Source organism: Temnothorax nylanderi, unplaced genomic scaffold (assembly GCF_030848795.1).
Source record: "Temnothorax nylanderi isolate EJ_2023f unplaced genomic scaffold, tnyl_v1.0 TNYL_tig1503_pilon, whole genome shotgun sequence".
NCBI classification, from domain to species: Eukaryota; Metazoa; Arthropoda; class Insecta; order Hymenoptera; family Formicidae; genus Temnothorax; species Temnothorax nylanderi.
Window position 1 is genome coordinate 1 of NW_027250564.1, and position 9,772 is coordinate 9,772.

The 9,772-nt window shown below is 38.7% G+C and overlaps 2 pseudogenes; one reads left to right on the forward strand and one right to left on the reverse strand.

Moving 5' to 3' along the window:
• The first annotated feature begins 836 nt into the window (after window positions 1-836).
• LOC139787403 (serine/threonine-protein phosphatase 6 catalytic subunit-like) lies at window positions 837-4,933 on the forward strand (annotated as a pseudogene).
• Window positions 4,934-7,276: 2,343 nt separating this feature from the next.
• On the reverse strand, window positions 7,277-9,500 carry LOC139787402 (NADH-ubiquinone oxidoreductase 49 kDa subunit-like; annotated as a pseudogene).
• Window positions 9,501-9,772: the final 272 nt, after the last annotated feature.

Here is a 9,772-nt window from a genome sequence, read left to right on the forward strand (position 1 = left end):
GCAATAGATTTAACCTATCGAGAAAGCCGTGTATTAATGCTACACCGCAGCTTTATTCCTGATTTCTTATTTCTAATTGCTAATATCTGTTCCTTGTTCCCTATATTTTTCATTGTGCAGAGGCCTTTAAGCTTTATATAAATATTATTGAATTAATACATCAAGAGACACGGTAGTGTCTCGCGCCAAGTACACGCGGAGCGAGACCGACCGTGACTCTTTTTACGCGACGCGACGAGTTGCGAGTACTCGAGATGTTGAGATCTCGATAACGAGTGAACGGATCAAGTTCTAAGTAAGCTTAATCGATAGCTTGGGGTCGAATTAGGAGGGGGTTTCTCTTATAATATTCCGCTACGTGCCCTACGAGCGGAAGATATTGCGACGCAAAGTCCAAATGTGAAAATTTATTTTTAAGATACGTCGTCGTCTACGTCGACCGTCTCTCATGCCATGCCATCATTTCATTGGGTGGAGTCGCGTCACTTTCACTTTTTCGACACCAGGGCGGTGCTAGTATCGCCAGTTTCGATATGCACATTATACGTGTGTGTACTGGCGCGAGTGCAGATAGTGCGTTTAGCGCGCTGTCACACATCAGTCAGTTAACCTATCTCGAGAGATACGGTAGTACGCGCGGAGCGAGACCGACCGTGACTCTTTACGCGACGCGACGATTAATTCAAGGTAATTGTTTTATGTAATTATCCTATAATTATCTTATTCTATATATTACTGTTACTTATTTTATACTGTTTACTTTACTACGTTTACGTGAGTGTTTACATACAGGTTAACCTATATTATAGTATTGACGGCAGGGAGCTGATACTGAGATCAAGGAGCCTGTTCACACGAGGCGTTTCTGCAGCGTGATTGCGGCCGCGCGTTAACGTTTGCACGAGCCGCACGCTGTCGCGAGGTAAGGTGCGACAACGCGCGCATACGCGCGTACGCGAAACGGCAGTAACACCGTAATCGTGCCGGCGATATACTGAATTTGAATTGCTTTCTGGAGATTTCGTATCCCTACATCGTGTTACCACCGCTGCCGGAAAAGAAGGTTCTCTACGCTTGGCAGAAAGTGACGACTGACACGTTCGATCCCGACTTCGTTGATCGCAGAAGAGCTGGACTCGAGGTACGTTTCCGATTTGCAATTATAACAGTATCGTGCGATGAATGTTGTACTAACCTCAAAGTCGGAGCATCCTTGCTCACCGCTACGGGATCGACGTAAAGTTTTAGCGGATTTTAATCTTCCGAATTAGCGTCGCAACAATATTAGTCTTCCATTATCTATTGCCTCACAACTTTTCGATTTTAATATTCTGTAGCTGTATAGTTATTTGTACACAATCGTGATATTTATTAATATACATCAGATTGTTCATGTTTTTGTGCTGTTACAGTTCTATGATTTAGAGGAACTGTTTCGTAACGGTGGCCCCGTGCCAGATACAAATTACATATTCCTGGGAGATTTTGTCGATCGGGGCTACTATAGCTTAGAAACGTTTACTCGTCTGCTCACACTTAAAGCTAAATGGTCCGACAGGATAACGTTACTACGCGGTAATCACGAATCTAGACAAATCACGCACGTTTATGGATTTTACGGTAAGTGCGCAACGATACTTTCTTTTCTGGGCTTTTTTTTACATTTGTGTATAATGAAGCTTTGATTTCATTGGTCTCTTCATTTTCTGTTCTAGATGAATGCCAAAACAAGTACGGCAATGCTAATGCGTGGAAGTACTGTTGTAGGGTATTTGACTTGCTCACAGTTGCTGCCGTGAGTATTTGTATAAAAGATTTTTTATAACTTCACTTTTGATTACGCTCGAATAAAATTCTGTTTTAGTTAATTGATGAACAGGTTCTTTGTGTACACGGTGGATTGTCTCCAGCTATTAGAACACTAGATCAAATTAGAACGATTGAACGGAATCAAGAGATTCCACACAAAGGTATTAATTGTATAAAGTGATATGTCATTGCAAAAGTTACATAATAATTTAAAAGTTACATGACTGGATATTTACTGTTATTGTACAATAATAATAAAATATCGTTGCTTAATTGCCATATTACAGGTGCTTTCTGTGATTTGGTCTGGTCAGATCCAGAAGATGTAGAAACATGGACAGAGTCCGCGTGGTGCAGGCTGGCTGTTTGGCAGCAAAGTGACTTACATGTTCATGGAAGTGAATGATCTTAAACTCATCTGTAGGGCGCACCAATTAATTCAGGAAGGTATGTCTTTGCTCAAATATTTCTGTCGTAGATTTTTTTAATCTCGGAAGTATGTATTGATGACGCATATTTTTATCATGCAGGTTATAGGTACATGTTTAATGACAAACTCGTCACAGTGTGGTCGGCCCCAAATTATTGTTATCGATGTGGTAACATAGACTAGTATCATGCAGTTCACGACAGTGGATCAGAGATCACCCGTGCTGTTCCAGGCAGTGCCTGATTCCGAGAGAGTAATCCCACCTCTAACGCCCACTCCGTACTTTTTGTGATCTATCTTAGTGGCTCATCTGTACGGATGCGGAAGAGAAATGTCTGTGTCTAGACTCTACGGAATCACATGATTTGATTGGCCGGATCCAGGCTGGTACCATGACAGACCCACACATTCATGAGAATATATCACTGATTATACATATTACTCTAGAAAATTTTGATTCCCTTAAAAGAAATTATTTGATGCGTTCTACGATTAAAGTACGATACTTAGAGAGGACTGAATTGTCGTGTGATTGATCTTATTCAGGGAATGTTCTTTAGATTTTTTAAGAACTTTATCAGGTTTTACATGTTGTAAAGCTAACTTTTATATATCTACATAGTATCTGCCATTGCATCAGCCTGATTTTTGTAGCTCGAAAAAAAAAGAAAACGATATTTTGCATCAGAGCGAATGTGAACATTCTGTGGTCTAGACGCTTTTGCTGTCTACTATGTACATTCTGTAGAGCATTCATATCTCAGAGCAGCATTCTGGACTTTAATGTTCAAAAGACTAAGAGCTTTTAAATAATTTATGAGCGCGAATAACGCAAATAGTCCAGTGCTGTGTGTGAATATAAAAAGAAAATATATCACGTTTAAACATTCCGGCAAAAAGTACACTCTCTGAGTACAGTGAATGCTTCTCTGACATTACAATCGTTGTGCGTAGAATTCAGATTTATTAAAGCGTGAGCATATATAGTACTGTTAAGGTCTTCTTGAACATATAAATGATCTGTTGCTGGTTTAGGTACTGTGTGTGCTGCGTACCGTTCTTTTTTCTTCTAAATCTTCTAAATGCGCAATCGGTGTCCTTAGCAAGAATCGTAAATTCGGCTCTTTTTCGCCGAAGTACAAATAGCGTGTAGCAGTAGCCAAAGTTTTCCTGCTTAGGTAAGGAAATCCGGGATCGTTATAGCATCTGTAGAGAGTTGTCTTATTATTTTTATGTACATGACATTTTTTACGCTTAATTTTAAGAAATTCCGAGCTCAAATATTGTCTTTAAACTACCTTGACACACATTGATGTTCTTTTCAAGAAAGATATCCACCGTTCGTTCGTCACACACACTTCTCTCTTCTATATATATATATATAGAATATACATATATATATATATATATATATATATATGTACAAAGCAATATTTTCAAATACTATTGCATCCTCCGAATCTTTGTACAATTTCCAATATCGTATGGCAAATCGCTGTCGTATTGAATAATCGTAATTAGCTAATTGTCATAAGTTCATTAATGTAGGGAGCAACTTGAAAAGAAAAAAAACCGAGACCCTTAGCAATGTGCCTCTAAATTAATAAGCGTTTGTGTAATATTATAATGATACGATATTGATATGACATAATTAATGGAAATGCACCGGCCATTGCGTATCATAAGCCTGAATTCTGACCATCGATTTTTGCTAGCTCACGATAATTCCTAACCGATCACAGACCCGACAAATACGGCATTGGCATTGTGGCACAGGCTGTCAAGTTGAGACTACTCTATTTTGAATTTTGTGATATAGACCGAAGGAGGCGTGTGCAATGGTCATGTCGATGTTTATAACGACTCTCCTTGTCGCACCATTCGAAGAGGTGTTTTGCGAAGACCCGTTATTCCAAGAAATGTAATAAACTTTTGAACAGTGCCTTCAGAACTATAACACGACGGTCTACTAGAAGTATAAATGCTTTCTTACTGACAGATAATCGATAGACGAACTAACATAAGGACGAAGAATCATACAAATATCAGAGCTTAACGGAGAATGTGTATGAGAAATTTTTTATCATCTTTTCTTTTTATTCTATTTCATAAGCCTTCCGCTATTGTTTTGGAACGAGCCTTTGCTTTTTCGCGAAACTTTTCTACGATATTTACGTTTTACGATTTTACTACCTTTTAGGTCTACTCTTACAATTTTACATCACGCGCGCGCGGTATATTCTCTATTTGTACTACATTTATTATAACGTACAATTACAATTGCGCGATACTTTACGCGAGTAATGTATTACATTAGGTAGAGAGGAGCGCATCTAGAACGAATTGGGACACGGAGCTTGCGTTACAAACTCGACTCGCTACATTTGCAGCCTCCGAGTCGTGAAACGGTTTCGCAATGACGGGAATGCCCTACGTGCGGTACGGATATCATTAGAAATCCTTAAAAAAAAAGAAAAGAAGTATTAGCCTCTGTATCTATTGGGGTGTTCGCGGCGTTTCGTTTACCGGAATGCTTCTGTCTGTGATCGCTTTAATCTTATCGAAGTGTCCAAGCGCTTGCAGCGACTCGATATTAATAATCGGTAAGCTCGCGAGAGATACAATGAAGTACTCTAACGGACAGTACATTAGGTAGTGCAATAAACAATACAATAAAAGTATTTCTTACTGAAATATTGACGTCTTTTATTCGTGCTATTTTATTTTATTAATTACAGCTAATCTCTCACTCTCTGTGTCTCACCCCACACTCTCACACTTCTCACGTTCTCGCACGCGCCGTTCAAAAGAAGTAAATCTACGACGTACACACACACACACACACACACACACACACACACACAATATATCTTTCGAAAGTAGAGGTTTTAAGCTTTAAATTTAAACTTCGTTCATTTTTAACAAAGTTACAGCTGCTTGAATTTTGTTTTTAAAGATAAATTTAGTGTTCCTTTAATTTTTGTGAGAAATGTATAATTTACTTTTACTTAAATATTATTAATTTTTGTAAATAGTAAATTTATGTAAATAGTAATTTTTTGTAACGAATTACTAATTTGCTAATTCAATAAAAATTTAATTTGTTGTTATTGCTAATTTCGTGAATAATTAAAAAATAAAAATAAAAATTTTTTATAGATCCTTGCTTAACACTAAAAAATGGGTGATATCAGTACAAAATTACCTTTTTCAAAAAAGGTAAAAAAAGGCGCCAAGTACACGCAATGTATTTTGTAAATTCAAAAATCCAATCTAAATGATAGCTTTATTTCTTCTTCACAAAATTATGTTACCTAACTTAACTCAAGTAACATGTATTTAAAAAAAAATGTGTAATATTTAATTTCTCCTTCACAAAATTATATTACCTAACTTAACTCAAGTGACATGTATTTCAAAAAAAGATATGAAATCTTTAAATTAAATTGCGCCAATTGCAAAGAGATTATTATATCACAAAATTGCGTTACCAAACTCAATCTAAGTGATACGTACCAACCTAAGTGGTAGTAGCCTTATTTCTCCTTAACAAAATTATATCACAAAATTGCGTTACCTAACTCAACCTAAGTGATATGTTATTTCAAAAAAATATATGAAATCTTTAAATTACGCCAACTACAAAAAGAATATATATATTGCTTTGAAAAATAATTGTAGTGCAACTACTCTTAAAAAATAAAACAAAATTGTGTTACCTAACTCAACCCAAGTGGTATGTATCTTTGTATTCCTGAGAGTCTTTCTATCAACCCAAATGGTAGTAGTTTTAATTCTTCTTGGTAAAATTATAATATTACAAAGAATCATTTTAATTACAAAGAATTAAAGAGGTAACATTATAAAATAAAAATATTTAATTAAAATAAAATAAATAAATTTTTCTTGTAAAAAACTTGGCGCTGCTTTTTAAGGTCAATCCAGACAAATTTGCATAGCGCATAAACATAAGCGTAAGAAATTGATTGATTCATATATATGTGCAAAAGGAAATAGACCAATCTATCTCTTTATGCATATGCTTATGCACATGCAAGTTTGTCTGGATTGACCTTAAAAAAGCAGCGCCAAGTTTTTTACAAGAAAAATTTATTTATTTTATTTTAATTAAATATTTTTATTTTATAATGTTACCTCTTTAATTCTTTGTAATTAAAATGATTCTTTGTAATATTATAATTTTACCAAGAAGAATTAAAACTACTACCATTTGGGTTGATAGAAAGACTCTCAGGAATACAAAGATACATACCACTTGGGTTGAGTTAGGTAACACAATTTTGTTTTATTTTTTAAGAGTAGTTGCACTACAATTATTTTTCAAAGCAATATATATATTCTTTTTGTAGTTGGCGTAATTTAAAGATTTCATATATTTTTTTGAAATAACATATCACTTAGGTTGAGTTAGGTAACGCAATTTTGTGATATAATTTTGTTAAGGAGAAATAAGGCTACTACCACTTAGGTTGGTACGTATCACTTAGATTGAGTTTGGTAACGCAATTTTGTGATATAATAATCTCTTTGCAATTGGCGCAATTTAATTTAAAGATTTCATATCTTTTTTTGAAATACATGTCACTTGAGTTAAGTTAGGTAATATAATTTTGTGAAGGAGAAATTAAATATTACACATTTTTTTTTAAATACATGTTACTTGAGTTAAGTTAGGTAACATAATTTTGTGAAGAAGAAATAAAGCTATCATTTAGATTGGATTTTTGAATTTACAAAATACATTGCGTGTACTTGGCGCCTTTTTTTACCTTTTTTGATTAAAAGAACCCGGGATAAAAGAAATGCGGTTTTGTGTTCTTATCGCGCGTGAATCGTACACAATCTTCTGGCTTTAGGTAGCGGACGGTTTAGATGTAACAGCAAAGTTTCGTATATTCGGCATTCGAGAGTGCATCTCATTCGGCATGAAATTATATTCGTCACATTTCCACTTATTGCACGTGCACACGTAATATGCAATCGGCTTCGTAAATCCCTATGTATGTAACATACATAAACATATTTATATCATTTATTTTTTAAATTCATTTCTACGCTATATAAATTATCGATCGTTAGGAAATTATCTATCAATCTCGCCGAATACGACGTCCAGCGTACCAATGATGGCGACCACGTCGGCGAGAAAGTGCTTGGGCCCCATGTACTGCAGGCCCGCCAGATGAGCAAAGCCCGGCGCTTTAATCTTGCACCGATACGGCTTGCTGCTGCCGTCGCTAACGAGATAAACGCCGAACTCGCCCTTCGGCGCCTCGATGGCGGTGTACGTCGCTCCCGGCGGCACTTGGAAACCCTGGGTGAACAGTTTGAAGTGATGGATGAGCGCCTCCATGCTGCTCTTCATCTCCTCCCGCCACGGCGGCACAATCTTGGCGTCGTCGCATCGCACTTCCCCTTCGGGCATCTGATTCAAGCACTGGTGGATGATACGCAGCGACTGTCGCATCTCCTCGACGCGGATTAGATATCTGAAAACAAGAGGCATTGCGCCAAATAAGTTATAAATATTTAAAAGTTATATACATCGCGCGATGGCATTTTTCATTCATTTAGAATCTAAATTTTAGATGACTCTTTCGTGTATTATTACTGATGTGAAACGATAAAGTATAGTCGCAGAACAATAAGAATTAAATATTATTCTTAGCAAAGAATAATTGAAGGAAAGAAATTCCTTTTTAAAGGCTAATGCAAGTCGAATATAGATAACAATGCGATTAAAAAGATATGTAAACCTTCTTTTTAATCTAAAAGATTTTTTGCCGTATTATCTACGTCCGACCGGGTATTTAATTATTTTTTTTTCTTTTGATTTCTTAGTAATCTATTTTTTTCCTATGTTTTAATACCTTTAATTCTTTTAAATGCTTTTACCTGTCATAACAATCGCCGTTTGTGCCAACTGGGATGTCAAAATCCACCAGGTGGTAAGCGTCGTAGGGCGCAACTTTCCTCAAATCCCATTTTATTCCAGAGCCTCGTAACATCACGCCACTGAAGCCCCAATTCAGCGCGTCCTCCACGGACACGGAACCGATATTGATCGTGCGCTGCCGCCAGATTCTGTTGTCCGTCAGCAGATCCTCCACTTCGTCCAGTCGTCCTGAGTATTTGGAGGCCCAGTCGTATATGTCGTCCATCAAACCCAACGGTAGGTCCAAAGACACACCGCCGGGCCTTATGTAAGCTGCGTGCATACGGGCGCCGCTCACGCGCTCGTAGAACTCCATCAGCTTCTCTCGCTCCTCAAACAGCCAGAAGAAGGGTGTAAGAGCGCCAATATCCAACGCGTGCGTTCCAATATGCCCATAATATGGTTCAGAATCCTCGTAATCTCCCCGAAAAGAACTGCAAGCGAGAAAATAGTTTCTATCAGACTTGGAGAACATTGAATCACAAGTTGATGAATGTATACCAAAGAAGGTATTTATATTCTAATATATTTCGCGTTATTGAAAGGGATGCGTATCATTTTTACCTCAAATGTACTTTGCGCGCAGAGGCACGTCTATGTTCAGCAGCTTCTCGATCGCCAAGGAGAAGCATTGTTCGTTGCACATCATGGAGACGTAGTCCAAACGATCGAAGTAGGGCAGTGCCTGCATGTAGGTCTTGTATTCGATCAGTTTCTCCGTGCCGCGGTGCAGGAGGCCGATGTGCGGATCGGCGTTGAGCACGATCTCGCCGTCCAGCTCCAGGATCAGCCGGAGCACGCCGTGGGCGGCCGGATGCTGCGGTCCAAAGTTAAGCTTTATATTTTGAATGGTCTGCTCCGCCATGGGGCCCATCGCCAGGGCGGATTCGTGATGCGGCGGGGTCCAGTCGAGCTTCTCCGTGGCGTACGCCACCGGCCTCTCCAACTGCTCGAGGAACTCCTTGTCCGGGTTCCATTGGTGGCCCTTGCGATTCTGGCTGCAAAACAGGTGTTGTCAGTCGTGGCCCGTCACGCCGTACGGCGAAACAGACAGGTTATGTCGTTACGTAACGTGTGTAAGCGAATAATTTACGAGCTACGTTTAATGCGATTAATTTGACTCACACGTTGGTGATAGCCGGCGCGTTGTTCGGCGCCAGCAGCCTGCCGGCGCCGAAAAATCCTGCGTTTTTACGCAGGACCGAGCCCAACACTCTAGCCGCCATGATGCTCACATCGTTAATGCGACTGTGCGACACTTGCGACTTGCGACGCGAGGAGTGCCGAGGACTGAGGAACCGAGGACGAGGACTCCGAGGAGTACATATACACATTCGCGCTACCATGAACAGCCAATGGCTGGTACGCATTCGTGTAGCGCTACAGTAGCGGTGTCTTACCTAAACACACCCATTGGCTGGTCGCCTGCGATTCTCGAGATTTTGAATTCTCGAACTTGTGATTCTTGGTTATGGGCATGGGCGTAAAGCCTTGTGTACACGATACTAGAAATCGGTCCAAGTTTCGGTTTAAGCCAATCAACTTGCAGCTCTTACAGAAAAGCAGCAGTTTCATTG